This window comes from Lycorma delicatula, chromosome 13 (genome assembly GCF_047948215.1).
Source record: "Lycorma delicatula isolate Av1 chromosome 13, ASM4794821v1, whole genome shotgun sequence".
Taxonomy (NCBI): Eukaryota; Metazoa; Arthropoda; class Insecta; order Hemiptera; family Fulgoridae; genus Lycorma; species Lycorma delicatula.
This window is the reverse complement of record NC_134467.1, coordinates 45006929-45024070: the sequence shown is the minus strand read 5'-3', so window position 1 is coordinate 45024070 and position 17142 is coordinate 45006929. Positions and strand designations below refer to the sequence as shown.

The window sequence follows — 17142 nt, the reverse complement described above, 5'->3', positions numbered from 1 at the left end:
GGTTGGAGAGAAATAATAATAAAAAAAAAAAATTCTAGTAACAACTCGTGTAATCATTATTAGTAAATTTCCTTTGAAAAGAGATCTCTCTTCGTTGATTTTTAATAAATATATTGTTGTCTTAGAGTAAATAAACGACTACTTTAAAAGTAGAGATAAGTGAAATAAACTGTTTTATAAAACGGTAACTTAATTAAAAATCCGACATAATTAAAATTCCCGGCTAAGTTACGCAATTCATTTTTGAAAATAAAACGAAATTTCTGGCAGTAAGTTTTTTTTAATTTCAATCAATTTAAACTTTATTTGTAACAATATAATAATTCCTTTTTATTGAAAAACAGTAACCAAAATTGTATATTATATTTTACACATTTTTTATTAAAAATATTTATTTTTAATTTTATAATACATCTATATATCCTAACCTACTAAAGAGTATTGTATGTGTGTGTGTCTGTCTGTCTGTGTGTGTCCGTCCCCGTTAGCTTACAGGCACCGAAATGTACCGATCAGTAGCGGAAAATCCCGATTTGTTAGTACATATCTCATGGTGGTCAGGTGTATATTTCTTATATTATTATATATCGATATATCGCATATATACATTTTTTTTTTCTTTTCCACTCTACTCCTCTGGGCCGGTTTGACTGGTTGGTATTGCGCCACCCAGGGGAGTGTCTGGTAAACTCTAACGAGCCTCCCCGCCTACCGGCTGAACGTCCGGCATGGCAGGTCGGCTCGCCGGTGTCAGCTCTTTTGAGTGATTTTCTGTTTGCCCATTTGGTAACCACGACATACCTCGAATAGCCGTAACGTGGCACCGGGTCTTTTCTTACTCTTCTTCTTCATCGGAACCTATCTAAACCCTTGGAGTTCTCAGTGGATCATTGAGAACGATACACCTCAGCGTGCTGTCTCTCACCACTGAGGCTGTCCACCCTACCCTATTCTACACTAGTAACCTAGTCGCCTTTCATCTATATCCTTCTCTGTTAATACTGCTACTATAAATTCCGTAACCTTCTTCCAGTTTATTTCGCTCCTCAACATGTGCTCTAGGACCTATGCTGGGCTCATACCTATTATGCCACAGTTCCTCCTTTTAATTGCCCACCTCTCGCAGCAGAAAGATGTGTGTTCTGCATTGTCAATTCTCTCACAGTACATACATTCTGGACCTGATCTTCTTCCAATACGATGGAGGTACTCATTGAAATTGCCATGACCTGTAAAAAACTGCGCGATATGATAATTTAACTCACCGTGTTTCCTGTCTAACCACAGTGCCAGATCTGGAATCAGCTCCTTCGTACGTCTGGCTGGTCCATCCTCCTGCCATCTATTTTGCCATCTATGTCTAAGTCTATCTTTTGCTTCATTTGCTTCGAGACCTTGCGCCCTCTCGACTCTATTTAGGGCCATTAAGTCTATTGGTGGCACCCCAGACAACACGCACAACGCCTCATAGGAGACCGTCCTGTAAGCTGAAACAACCCCCAGCAACAGCCTCCTATGAGTACTAACCAGTCTGTTCAAATTTCTTTTAACCCTGACTGAGTGCCACCACACTGGTACTGCATATAACATCATAGATGTCACTGTGGACGCTATCGCCCTTCGCTTAGAGGGTCTTGGAGCTCTCTGCGAAGACATTATTATATTCAAATTCTTAGTCATCTGTTCACCTTTGGCACATATGTCTATTATATGCCGGGTGAACCGGCAATTCCTCTCATAAGTCACACCCACGTATTTAATCTTTTCGACCTCTGTTATTTGTTGGTTTCCAATTTGGATGGCCGGACGGTCTAAAATTCTCTTCCCTGTGAACATAATATATTTACATTTATCTATTGTCAGCTGGAGTCACATATATACCTATATATATATATATATATACACACACACTGATTACTTTGAAATTTTGACACAACGTTACATTCAAATACGGTCATGTTTTTATATATCTACTAATTTATATTCGTAAGATATCACATCTGTGGCAAGTAAAAACTTGATTTTTTGAAAAACAGCGCTATCTGTTGGATATAAAAGCAACATACGCTGTGTTAAATGTTTTACGATTCCATTTCAATGTTTCCTATATATACATATATATATATATATATATATATGTGTGTGTGTGTGTGTGTGACCGCTAAAGACTATAAAACTACTGGACCGATTTACGCACGGGAAAAAGGGAGAAAGGGAAAATCGAAAAAGGGGAAGGGAAAAATTAAAAAGGTAAAAATCTAAAAAGGTAAAGGGAAAGAAAGGGAAAATGAGATAAAGAAAATAACGGAAAACGGGAGAAGAAAATACCAAAGGGAAAGGAGGAAAAAGAAAAGCGAAAAGGAGGAAAGAGGAAGGGGGAACAGGGAAATACGGTAAATATAAATACAGGAAGGAAAGGTAAAAGGGAAGAAATAGGGAATAAGCGGAAAGGGAAAATTGGTGGAAGGGAAAGGGAATAAAGTAAAAATGAAAATGGTGTAAAGGAGAAGGGAAACGGAGAAAAGGTAAAAGGAAAAGGTTAAATTTTGTGAATTTTTGTAATCATTCTGTTAATGTTTTATCAAACTATCAACTGTGTTCATTTAATCTATATATATTTCTATATATATATATATATATATATATCAAATCTAGCAACGGAGAATCATTGCCAGGTCTGCTTATTAATAATGTATTTTTTATTTATTTATGCGATTGTTTTTATTTTCATAAAATAATATGAACTATAACCAAAATGAAATTACTCAAATTAACCATGATACAACTGAAAAACTGTTTCTTCTGATTTCACTTAATTTTCATATTCATTACTACTCATCGAATATTTATTTCAGTTAAAAAAAGTAACTGCTAACAATTTTTTTATTATTAATACTGATGTTTTAATTCATCTTACAAATTTATGTTTTCTATTATTTTTAATATTAAATATTTATTAATTTTAAATATATTTTAAAATTCTATTTAGGGCCCATTACGGAGTACTCTTGACTGAATTATGTAGTTTTTCTTTTAAGGGAATTCTTATTCTAATATCATCTTTTCTTTAACAAGTAATATTTTTTTTTTTTTTTTTACTAAGTGTATAAAATCAGAAATTAATTATTATTATTATCTCCAAAATTAACCGGAAGAAGCAGTAGCTTGAAAAATGACCAACAACTGAAAATCGATGATATAAATCGTCCACACTGGTCAATACGAATTAGTAAACTGTATTTTAGTTCTTGGGATTTAATTTTGGACATCTATTTAATTTCGAGACGCCGCCCATCAGAGTAAGTCATCCAGAGGGCGTGACGTAAGCACGCCGGCAGAAGCTAGTATAATAATAAAATTATAACTAGGATCGTCGTTGGGCACGTATCACACCAAAAGGGCTGGAAAGATTTTAATGAAATGTTTCAGGTTTATATCTTATAGGATTGATCGTTATCTTTAATTAGAATTATTATCAGGATATTTTTAATGGGGGTTAAGATATCTAAATCTATACTATTATACAAAGAGGAAGAGGGTTTTTGTTTGTTTGTTTGTTCGAGATAAACAAAAAAACTACTCGATTAATCGGAATCAAATTTTTACCGATGTTTCTTGCCGTGAATGAATAGAATTTTAAACATATGTTATCTCGAAAAATTAAAAAAAAAAAAAAAAAAAAAAAATATATATATATATATATATACACCTTGCTGGGTTAGTCTAGTGGTTAATCTCACCGCAAAATCAGCTGATTTTCGAAGTCGAGAATTCTAAGGTTCGAGTCCTCGTAAAGCCTTTTATACAGATTTGAATACTAGATAGACCGTTATATCCTTTATATACATTTGAATACTATATCGTGGATACCGGTATTCTTTGGTGGTTGGGGTTCAATTAACCACACGTTTCAGAAGTGGTCGACCTGACATTGTGCAAGTCTATACTTCATTTACGTTCATACATATCATCCTGTGAAGTAATACCTTACGGTGGTTCCGGAGGCTAAACAGAAAAAGAATACTAGATTATGGATACTGGTGTTCTTTGGTAGTTGGGTTTCAATTAACCATATTGGGAAGGCAGTGGAAATCACTGTGTGAGCTAATTTTGAACTGATTGATTCCGATCAATCGAATGAATAATATTATAAAAATAATAGAATTAAATTAACGTTAAATAAAATAATATTAAATCAATTTTAAAAAGCGTTCGAAGTCCTTAGTTATGGAATGGAATGGAATGGAATGCAAAGTTGGCAGGAGTTTATTACTCCCTACTCCGTCGCAGAACCTGGACAGAGTCCCTTGCTGCTCGATCATTCTAATCGGGCTTTTTTTTAAAAGGGTTAATATTAAATGGCGGGTCTAATTTTTCAAATTTTGTTTATTATTATTTTGTGTTTTAAGGACGGATTTAATTGCATTCCAATCCGTTGTTGAACCAGCGTTATCGAACCCATTTTACGGGCCGACCGCGGAAGGCTAGGCTTATAAAGCCTGTCCTCCCGACGTAATTCCCCTTCAGACCGTCCACTGAAGTCCTTTCGGTGCTAACTCTTTAATAGGCTAGCAGGAATACGCCACAACGGGGCACTAGCTATAAGGAGGGAGCAATGCGTCCCCTTTTCCGGAGGAGTCGCAATTGCTGGGTTATTTTGTCTTATTGTAAGTTTTGAAATAGGAGAGTTTGTGTAGAAGCTCTTCATCCGCTTCTGGTATGGCTGCCCTTCAGGACGCATCTCTGCTGGGCTCTGTTCCGGACTCCAGTCCGTGATGTTGAGGCGAGTGGTTGGTCTTCCTTCTTCTTCTCCCTCTTCTTCTTCCGAAGACCTCTTCGTTCTTCTTTGGCCTGCACTTTCCAAGAATTGGTAGTAACCGAAGTTACATACCATTAACCTTGGAATTCCCGAAGCCCCGAAGGGCTGAACGGGGGAAAGTGCAGGTTTCTTCGTTCTTCTGAGCTGTCAGTGGCTGCTGGGCAGGTGACTGCTGGGCAGGTGGCTGCTGGGCAGGTGGCTGCTGGGCTTGCGACTGCTGGGCTGATGGCTGCTGGGCTCGTTCCCTCTTTCTTCTTTCTTGAAAGGAAAGGAAGGTAATAGGGAACTTACAAATGGTGATACCTATTCGCGATCGCGGTTTTGGGACGGCGATTTTCTGGAAAGAAGTAAACAGTAATTATTTACTCCACGTAATTATTAACCTTCAGACACACGTGTGTCTGAGAAGGGGCTGGGGGGACCGCGTGGCCGCAGTGATTTCCTTAGTCCGCAGTAATTTCTACGAATTTGAATACTAGATCGTGGATACCGGTGTTCTTAGGTGGTCGGGTTTCAATTAATCACACATCTCAGAAATGGTCGAACTGAATGTGTACAAGACTACACTTCATTTACACTCATACATATCATCCTTTGAAATAATACCGGAACGCGAATTACCGGAGGCTAAACAGAAAAAAAAAATTAAAAAAGATCTGTTTAATAATAAAGCGCTTTAGTGATAAGGTATGCGAGCACCTCCTGCGAGGCTAGATCAATCATCACCATCAACTGGTGATAAACTATAACCGGGTGCCCTTGGAACGCTGATTTTGAAGGTGCAATGAGATGCATTAAATCCCATTGCACCGACCTATTTTCAAAGTTCAAACGTGTAAGTTGAAAGCTAACTTTTGCATGTATCCGGTACATTCTAGATCTAACAAATCAAGGTTACTCGGAAATGTATATAAATAAATCTTCTCCTTTTGTTTGTTGTCGCATTACGAAAGAACCAATCGAATTTCAAATTTGCAGGATACATTTGTGTTATCCCAGTGTAGGTTTTAAGCCATCGACCGAGGCCCTAGCTCCGTTGAAGGTTAAGATATTAAAAATACTCATAATTTTTTCGTCCCTAAGGAGGGTGAGGTTGTGAATTAAAGATATTCATTAAAAAAAAAAAAACAGATTAATCCTTTTCCTTCATTATTATATTTTTGCCATGTGGCAAAGAAATAGTTATGAATTTTTCGTCGTCAAAGGTGTGTTTGGTGTGTACTTTAGTTACCTTAGTTACTATTATTCTATATTTTGTAATTTAGTTTCTTTTTCAGGTTTCTATAGAACCGGAATACTATAATTATTATTTATCAGTATTATTCTCACAACCACGAGGAGAACATACAGTCAGGGGATCCAGGGGATGGAGCTGGGAATAGGGATAGGAATGGAGGGCGAACCGAGCTCTGCGGGAGTCCAGGGCGCTGGTCCCCTTGGAAAACTGGGAATAGCGAGCGAAACGGGTCATAGGGTAAACCTCTTGGCCCCGGGAGGCCCCGAGGAGCCCCTAAATTGGCTCCTGGTTTCGCTTGGGCTGACCTGAGCCCCGAGGGTCCAGGTTCTAGGGCTTGACGGACCGGCTAGTTAAAGATATTCATTGAAGAAAAAAAAATAATCCTTTTCCTCCATTATATTACTGTTACCATGGCAACAGAAAAAGATCTCCGAGTTCAAATCTATATACTTTTAATATTAGCATGTACAAACAGTATATAAATAAATATGTACACACACACATATATATTGTGAATAAATATGATGGCAGATTAATAATAATAATAATTTATACTTTGTGCAAATAAGGGTAATTATTAACGTATAAGATAAATTGGAAGGGAGCAATGAAGGAGGGACAAGGTAATCAATAAGGGGTTGTAATACACATAGTTTTGAAACGATATGATTTTATATCGGATGACTAGACGTCAATTTGTTCTTGGTTAAGTTTTAATTGCATAACTTATTGCTTATTTTGCATCGTTGTTATTACTATTTGCGCTAGAAACTCGTATAATGTTTATCCTATATAAATATTAAACAATTCCACTATCAATTATATATTATTTCATATACGAGATATATGTACAGAGTGTTTCTAAAACGGTGAGCTGGTTATACTTTTTCGGATTCTACCGTAAAAGTAAATAAAAAATACCCCTAGGAAAAATGGTAATTTCTCCTTCGTTCTTCTCCTGTCCGCCATTCTGTTATTTTTATATAAAAATTTATATCTCAAGTTCAGACAGATGAATCAAATTAATGTTTGGTAAGCGTATTGGTAATAAAGTTTTAAAATTAGAAAAAAACATCTGGACATAAATACTTTCGCAAATTACAAAATGGCGACTATGTTTATTTTTCAATCCGTTATATCTTTATAATTAATGGTTTTATAAAAATTTATGTTGATAAAATATTAAGCCTTTTATTCTGAACAAAATGACATTTTATTTTTTTAAATCGGTTAACAAATAGGCGAATTATGGGAGAAAATCGATGTTGTAATTTTGTGTCTGTTTTCATGTCCTCCACATTACTTTCAATTCGATTAAATATTAATTGCTTTTATTTACTGTTAATTCTAGTATTGTAAATTAGTATCAAATTAAGTAATATTTTTTTTTTTACAATAATAGACCTAAGAATTAAAAAAAAGAAAACAACTACCTGTGATAATCTTACGTTAATTATTGTAGAACATTAGGTGTACTTAAACAGTTAACAATTGTTAAAAATTATAAGAGATGTTCAAAGTGTCCACCATTAGAAATTACACAAGTCTCCAGTCTTTTTCTGAGATCTTGTCTTAACAGTTCAAAAATTCCGGGAGTATTCCTAATTTCTTGAAATTCATCCTTTGTTGAAGATCCTCAATGTTGAGTTGAATGGTCCTACAATGTTTTTCATGTCCTCAATGTTTGATGTCTCACATCCTCAATGTTTCAAATGGTCCTACAGGTAGAAGTCAAGAGGGTTTAAGTCAGGTAATCGGGCAGGCCAGGCTACTGGCCCGCCCGCCCATAATTATTAGGTATATTATTGTAAGAAAATTATTACTTAATTTGATACTAATTTACAATACTAGAATTAACAATAAATAAAAAAAAAAAAAAAAAACAATTGATATTTAATCGAATAGAATGTAATGCGGAGGACATGAAAACGGACACAAAATTACATCAATTTTTTCTCATAACTCGGGTATTTCAACCGCCTAATCTCCACTACTGCACGTATATTTATCAAAAAATCAAATTTAACAATTCAGTCTTATCCGATCCTTTGCGATTTCATAGGCGTTGATGTCTTTATCATTGGAATTTTATTGTCAAGTTTTACGGGTGGTTTGCCATTGCATTTCCAATGTGGTTAATTGAAACCCAAATACCAAAGAACACCAATATCCATATTCTAGTATTATTTTTCTGTTTAGCCTCAGGAACCACCGTAAGGTATTACTTCAGAGGATGATATGTATGAATGTAAATGAAGTGCAGTCTTGTACAATCTCAGGTCGACCACTCCTGAGATGTGTGGTTAATTGATACCCAACCACCAAAGAACTCATGTAACCACGATATAGTATTCAATTCCATATAAAGGATTTAACGGTCTATCTAGTATTCAAATCTGTATAAAAGACTTTACAAGGACTCGAACTTTAGAATTCTCGACTTCGTAAATCAGCTAATTTTGTGATGACGAGTTTTACCACTAGACTAACCCGGCGAGGTATATATATAAAAATTTTTTTGTTGACATTTTTCGATATAGAATATGTCTAAAACCCTTCTCAGTTATGGCAAGAAACATAGATAAAAATTTCGTTACAATTAATCGAGTAGGTGTTTTGTTTATATGGAACAAACAAAAACTCTCTTACTCTTTATAAAATCGAATAGATTTAGATATCTTAACCCTCATTAAAAATATCCTGATAATAATTCTAATTAAAGACAACGATTAATCTTCTAAGATGTAAATCTGAAACATTTTATTAAAATCTTTCCAGCCCTTTTGGTGTGATACGTGCACAAGGACGACCCTAGTTATAATTTTATTATTATACTAGCTTCTCCCGGCGTGCATACGTCACGCCCTCTGGGCGGGTTGCCCTGGCAGGCGGCGTCTCGAAATGAGATTATTAGATGTCCAAAATTGATTACCTTTTCATCACAAGAAGTAAAATACATTTTACTGGTTCTTATTGCCCATTGTGGACAATATGTGTCATCGATTTTCGGTTATTGGTGATTTTTCAAGGTATTACTTCTTCCGGTTAATTTAGGAGATAATAACAATTAATATTTCTGATTTTATACACTTAGTAAAAAAAAAAAAAACCTTATTACTTGTTAAAGAAAAGATGATATTAAAATAAGAATTCCCTTAAAAGAAAAACTATACATAATTCAGTCAAGAGTACTCCGTAATGGGCCCTAGATAGAATTTTAAAATATATTTAAAATTGATAAAAATTCAATATTAAATAATAATAGAAAACATGAATTTATAAGGTGAATTAAAACATCAGTAATAATGTTAAAGTGTTTCATTTTTTAAATTAAAATTGAATATTCATTATTCGATGAATAATTAATATGGAAATTACATGCAAAGAGAAGAAACAGTTTTGCAGTTGTATCATTGTTAATTTGAGTAATTACTTTCGTTTATAGTTCATTATTTTCTGAAGAAAAACAATCGTTTAATTTAATAATATATTATTAATATAAATTTCGCATATATATCGATATATATACGGTATCGATATATAATAATATAATAAGTGTACACCTGGACCACCACGAGACATGTACTATCGATTCCGCTAGTGATCGGTATATTCCGGAGCCTGTAAGCTAAGGGACACATACACACATACACAAAGACAAACAGATACACATAAAAATGCCCTTTAGTAGTTTAGGATGTAAAGTTATATCATAAAATTAAAAATAAATATTTTGAACAAAAAATTTGAAAAAAATGAATCTATAATTTTGATTATTGTTTTTCAATGAAAAGGAATTATTATAATGTTACAAATAATACGACCACCATCATGTCTAGTAACTTCTTCAACACGAATTTCTAAATTGTAAATAGCTCGACTACACATATTCTCTGATATCTTGTTCCATCGCTGTACGAGAAGATTGTACCGTTCACTGATCACTGATCACTGTACTGTTTAGAGATAATATTTTCCTTTCAAATCCCCAAAGAAAATAATCATCCCACGGGTTCAAATCAGGACTGTTCAGGGTTCAGTTCTTTCCACACGCAAAACGATTACGAAATCGGTTTGAAACGAAATTTTCGTTTAAAGTTTCATGCAGAAAGTCTAAAACAACATTAGTTGTGTGCCGGTCAGCTTCCATCCTGCATGAGCCACTCGTTTTCTAATGAAAAACTTTTGCAAAAAGCTGAGGAACAAAATTATTACGCAAAATGTTTAGATAAAGTTCACTGTTCACTGTCTGTTCAAAAAGAACGGCCGTATTGCTCCGTGACCTGATATCGGCCCGTACCGTAATTCTTGGAGAGTGATTCGCCTTTTCATGAAGCACGTGTGGATTTACGGAAGCACAAAAACGCACATTTTATTTTTTAACGATCCCGTCTAGATGAAAATATGCCTCGTCTGAAAACCAAATATTGTTCAACAATATGTCTCAATTCACAGCCCGTTCAACGAATGTCGTTCTTTGATGTTGTGAACCGTTAATTTAAGCGATAGCGTTATTTTGTACGGATACAAATTCAAATGGATTTTTAAAATTCGTTGCACAGATCGTCTAGAAATCCCGATTTATGCTGCTCCTCTTCTTGTTGATTTGCACGGGTTCGTCAGGAACGCTGCTCTGATAGCATGACATTCTGTGGAGAACGAACATCGGCAAGCTGTTCGAGCTTACTCTCTAATACTGAACCGTCACTATTAAATTTTTCGTAAACTCTACGTATTGTTTTAAATAAGGGCGACCACCGAGTTTGAATATGTGAACGAAACCGTCTTTGTATAAGCACCACACTTTTCGTTTCATTAAAAAACAAAAGTCTTTACGTGCTTTTCAACAGTCGGTCTTCCTTTGTCAGCCATCTTGAAACGATACGCAAACAACGTACTCAGAAAGAGAAGAAACTAATATTCATGAACTGCTGTCACTTCTGCCAACATAAAACACAGTTGTAATAATTATTAACTTAAACAATTATTGCCAAAACAAATGTTGCACCACTCTGTACTTGCGTTGCACTATGAAAATTAGTGCGTTTCTGACTGCAAAATAGTAATAACGATGCCTATATTATTAATTTATTATTGATTTTTTATGTATAGATTTAGTTTATTTTAATTTAATTTTTAATTTGTTACCTGTTTTTATTTCTTAATTAATTTTCTTTGTAAAATTTTAGATTAGAATGCGTTGATACTTTTTTGAAAAAGTATTTTTTACTAGTTTTTAACTGATTTCTTTTTTAACAGTACTTGGTGATAAAATATTTACTGATTTATACAAACATCCTGTAATATTTTGTGATGTTTTATAAACACGCGTGCGTGCACACACACACACACACACGCGCGCGTGCGTATTATATGACATGCAATTGATCTTCAATATCTTGTGTGCTTTAAATTCATATTTGACATGAATAACTTAAATACATTCTATTTTCATTTTAAATAATCATGTATTAGTCTGTATTTCCGGTCAAACATAATATATATATATATATCTGTATGTCTGTGTGCAAACACAAATAAACTTATATAATAACCTAGAAATAACAGATATTACGTAATAATATTTACATGCAAGGCTAGGTTTATTTGTCGGCCTCCGTGGCGCGAATGATATCGTCTCGGCCTTTCACCAGGAGGTCCCAGGTTCGAATCCCGGTCAGGGACGGCATTTTCACATGCTACAAAAATGTTCATCCATCTCATCCTTTGAATCAATACCTAACGGTGGTCTCAAAGGTTAAAAGAAAAAAAAAGGCTAAGTTTATTTAGGTCTCGGTATCGATATATCGATATAATAAGAGATGAGTCGATAATTATCAGCAATATATTTGTATTTGCGTTTCTATAACGGTTGAAAAACTACGTTTTTCTCCGTATAGATGTTATGTGTTATTTCAAAATAAACATTACGGCGTAGATATTAAGTCAATAACTCAGTTAGTAATGGAATATAGTAGAAATAACAAAGATGGACCACTGAATGTGAAGATAGGAGGAGAAAAGATTATGGAGGTAGAAAAATTTTGTTATTTGGGAAGTAGAATTACTAAATATGAACGAAGCAGGAGGGATATAAAATGCCGAATAGCACAGGCGAAACGAGCCTTCAGTCAGAAATATAATTTGTTTGCATCAAAAATTAATTTAAACGTCAGGAAAAGATTTTTGAAAGTATGTTTGAAGCGTAGCTTTATATGGAAGTGAAACTTGGACGATCGGAGTATCTGAGAAGAAAAGATTAAAAGCTTTTGAAATGTTATGCTATAGGAAAATGTTGAAAATCAGATGGTTGGATAAAGTGACAAATGAAGAGGTGATGCGGTAAATAAATGAAGAAAGAAGCATTTGGAAAAATATAGCTAAAAGAAGAGGCAGACTTATAGGCCACATATTAAGGCATCCTGGAATAGTCGCTTTAATATTGGAGACAGGTAGAAGGAAAAAATTGTGTAGGCAGGCAACGTTAGAAATATGTAAAACAAATTGTTAGGGATGTAGGATGTAGGGGGTATACCGAAATGGAACGACTAGCACTAGATAGGGAATCTCGGAGAGCTGCATCAAACCACTCAAATGACTGAAGACAAAAAAAAATCAGTTACATTATCGGAAATGAGCATTCTGCTTTCCGTTTGAACTAAAGATGAGTAGGAGTTAGATTTTTAATGATCTGAAGATTTTCAGGGGCTAAAATCAATCGGAAAATTTAATCACGATACGATGACAGTATTTTATTACACCATAATAACTGAGTGATCAAATAACAAAGGACACTCCCGAAACTCGTTTACGGTTTCAGTTGACGAAAACAACGAACGGTTTTACTTGTCATAAAAGAAAAATAGTTACATCAATGAAATGGCAAACGGTGGACAAATTAGTCGTGGTTCTGCCTACAAAATCATCTACGAAAATTTTGTCAAAGATACAAAAATGAATAAAAGTATGTATTTGTCGGATAGAAAAATCATCGATGAAGAAAGAATTCGAACCAGAGAATAAGCGGCAGAGAATAATGGTAAATTTCAACATCGACTACCAGGAAAAAGTCCAGAACTCAGCTTTCAATAGAAGGAAAATTTATATTAACTGTTTTTTTTCTTTCCTGGTATCAAAGGTGTAGAACTATGCTACAAAAATGAAGTATGGTAATAAGTCAAAAAAATTGGGTACGGATTTTTTCGAATTTCTGACATTTCATGATCCAGGGACCCCCCTGGATCATGACCCCCCCCCAAATAATAAGTGGGAGGTGGTAATGTTTGTTCATACATATGTATGTGTGTTGGCATATTTGAAACTTAATAACGTTTTACTGGATAAACCAATTTTTATGAAATTTGGCACAGAGACTCGCGTCTTGGTGAAAATTTTGGAGTTAATATCTCCAGGAGTGGGGTGAACCCTTTTTTGGTATCAATTTTGTCAAAATTGATACCTCAATTTATATAACCTTTTATTTTTAGTCTTCGGGACCACAGTAAGGTGTTTTAGCGTATGAAAATACTATGCCTGACCGGGTTTCGAACCCGAGACCTACGAATGAAAGGCCGAGACGCTTATCATTTGCGCCTCGGAAGCCGGGTCACTTTATATTAAACTCAGTACACCCATGTATGGATTATCTTACCATTTTAAGAAAAACTGATCCAAAATTACCCCTTCCCCAAAATTCGAAAAGATTTTATTTTTATTTATTGCATAATATTTATTTATTGTCGATTGAAAATTACATATACAATTTTATTCAACATATTTATCCTTGACTCAAGTAGCAAAAGAAACCTTGAGCGCTATCCACGAATTCATATCATTATAATAGGATGATTAATAAAAGAACTAATTTAAAATACAATATGTAATTAAATAAAAATACCTGATTTTTGTAACATGAACATAAAAAATGCATAAAACATTTAATTTGGAAAATTAAGTTAAAAAAAAATACATAGGACTTATGGATACATAGAATTTAAATTTACTATGAAATCAAATAAAATAAAATTCAATAAATTCATAATCTAACAAAAAAAAAAAAAATAATAATTTCAAATATATTTAAAGAAATATATTTTTCTTTTATGCCTTCCTAGGCATAATATTAAAGCAAAAGGCAAAAATAAAAATCATTCTGAGGGCAATATAAGGGTAGGGGAACCGTTTAAAGCTTAAAATTATCAATTTTTTTGAATTATTTAAACTTTTTTTTTTTATTTATCATTACTTTCTATTACATAACAATAAATAACCAATTTCAGGAAAGTATTAAAACTATGTTGTCAGCTTTTTTATTTTTTTTGGAATTCCCAAGCTCAGTACGTTTTACTTCCTTGTGCGAAGTAAACGAAGTATTATGATCGCGAAAAATTTAGGTTTTCAGATTTCAACGGAAATATCCATTTTGACCATCCATGAATCCATTTTGACTAGTTTCGGCGTGACGTGTATACGTACGTATGTATTTCGCATAACTCAAACACGATTAGCCGTAGGATATTGAAATTTTAGATTTAGGACTGTTGTAACATCTAATTTTGCATCTCCACATTTGATTGCAATGGACTGGATTAAAAACGCCCAAAAAAGACCGAAATCCAAAAAAAAATTTGAATTTTGGACTTTTTCTTAACTGCAGTAACCAGATCTCATTGTAAGATTTTCAACGATGTATTGTAAGTACTTATTTTCATCGGTTCCAGATTTATAGCAAAATAAAATTTTAATTAATGAAATATTTGGATCTTACAAGGGGAAGGGACATCGGTTCGAATCAAACTTAATCTCTTTTGTTTTAAACTTTTTTTTTTTAATGTAAATATATTGTAAAAATTGTAAAGTATAAATAAATTGTAAAATTTTTACGATACATTATAATTCAATAACAAAGAAAAAAAAAGAAAAAATATCAGAAGTTAATGAAAAAAAAAATGTATGTACTTTTTTCATTAAAAAAAAAACAAAAAAAAAAAAAATGTGTAATGTAATTTAATAGGTGTACAAGGAAGACACGTGATGTCCACATCAAATTTTTTAGCCTCTGGGATCACCGCGTGAGGTATTGTAGCGTATGAAAATGCCATGCCTGACCGGGTTTCGAACCCGTGACCTCCGAATGAAAGAACGAGACGCCTTGGAGGCTGGCTCATTTTATATTAAAATCAGTACATCCATGAATGATGATTATCTTACCATTTAAAAAAAAAAATTGTTCTAAAATTCTCCCTTCCCCAAAAAATTGAAAAGCTTTTATTTTTATTTATTGCATATACAGAGTGTCCCATATAAAACGCAACCCAACCTTATATTGGTAGGTATTGAAATAATAAAAAGGCATGTGTAAATGTAAATGTAATTTTTATTATTACCATCCATTACCTTACATTTAGAGTAAATATTGGAAGTGGCCGCCGTATTCTTGAATTCAAGCTTCAATTCTTTTTACAGCGTTTCTTGCAACTATTTTCAAATTTTGTGGCCGGATATTTAATACAGCTTGTTCAATATCGAATTTCAAGTGTTCGTGGTTTGTCGCTGTAGGCTTTTTCTTTGAGGTAACCCCGTAGAAAAAAATCCGCCGCAGTCAAATCTGGAGATCTTGGTGGCCACAAGCCTCGACCGATAACACGATTACCAAATAATTCCTCGACGAAATCGGAAGTTGAACCTACGTAGTGCAATGTCGCACCGTCATGTTGTAGCCGGCAGCGTCTGTCTTCCTCTTCCAAGAGTGCCATGAACCGAAATAAAATATCCTGATATCGTTCTGCATTAATGGTGTACTCGAAAAAAATAGGACCGATTATTTTCTTCCGCGATATCGCGCACCACACGCCCGACTTCTGCGGGTGTAATTGTTTTTTGTGATAAACGTGGGGATTTTCAGCGCTCCAAATTCTACTGTTTTGGCTGTTTACGTAGCCGTCCAAATGAAACCGTGGTTCATCTGCGAAAAATAACGAATCCATAACGTTAATTTCCTCGCGCAGAAATCGACGGAACCGTTGACAATATTGTAGCCGTTTTTCTTTGTCGGGCTCAAGAAGTCGATGAACCGTTTGAATGCGATAAGGTCGTAATTGTAATCGTTTGGTCACCCGATGAACAGTCGATTTAGACAAATTAATTTCAGCAGACAGACGTCTGATCGATTTATTTGGCGAGGCGAGTAATCGGTCTTTGATTTCAGCGACTGTATCCGTATTCAACACCGACGCAGATCTTTTGTGTTCCTTGTTATTAACAGAACAGTCTCTCTAAATTTTGCGACTGACCTTAATACTGATGTTTTGTTAGGAGCCGGTTTATCTGGGTACTTATGGCGAAACAAATCTTGCACTGCGACCGCTGATTTCGTACTGATGTACGACTCGACAATGAAAACACATTCATCTACCGAAAACACCATCTTGTCTCTAGCAATACACTGAACGTTATGATCGCATTGTTGTTACTATCGGTAGTGTTCTACTGCGTCGCCGCGATGTTTAGATGTTGGACGAGTCCATTTCAGTAACGAGTAGGGGAGTAAGCTTGACTTTTGAAATTTCATGGATGAGTGATTGATGGGTTGCGTTTTATATGGGACACTCTGTATTTAATCCAATCTTCTTTTATATCTTCCTAGGCATAGTAATAGTGTAACAGACAAAACAAAATAATCTGGGGGCAATATGCAGGTGGAGGAGCCAATTACAGCTTAAAAATATCGATTTTTTTTTTTGTTGAATTTTAAAAAATCTTTTTTGGTTTATTTCATGTATCATTATTTTTTCTACTATATAAGAGTAAATTAAACAATTACTATATAAGAACAATTTAAGCAAAGTATTATAACCTTGTTGTCAGCTTTTTTATTTTTTTATGAACTCAGACGGCCCAGTACTTTTTTCCCTAACCTCCGAAACCACCGCTACTATTAGGTATTAACTCAGAGGATGAAATTACAATTTTGTAACGTGTACCGGGATTCGAACCCGGAACCTTCCCGTGAAAAGCCAAGATGTTACCACTTCCGTCACAAAGGCCAAAACAAGACCCAGTATTAGAATATTATAAAGTGGTTCGA

The 17142-nt window shown here is 34.3% G+C and overlaps 1 protein-coding gene across 2 annotated transcripts in view; it reads left to right on the top strand.

Moving 5' to 3' along the window:
• LOC142333667 (uncharacterized) overlaps positions 1–17142 on the top strand; it is a 59754-nt gene that overhangs the window by 11111 nt on the left and 31501 nt on the right. The window lies entirely within an intron of this gene.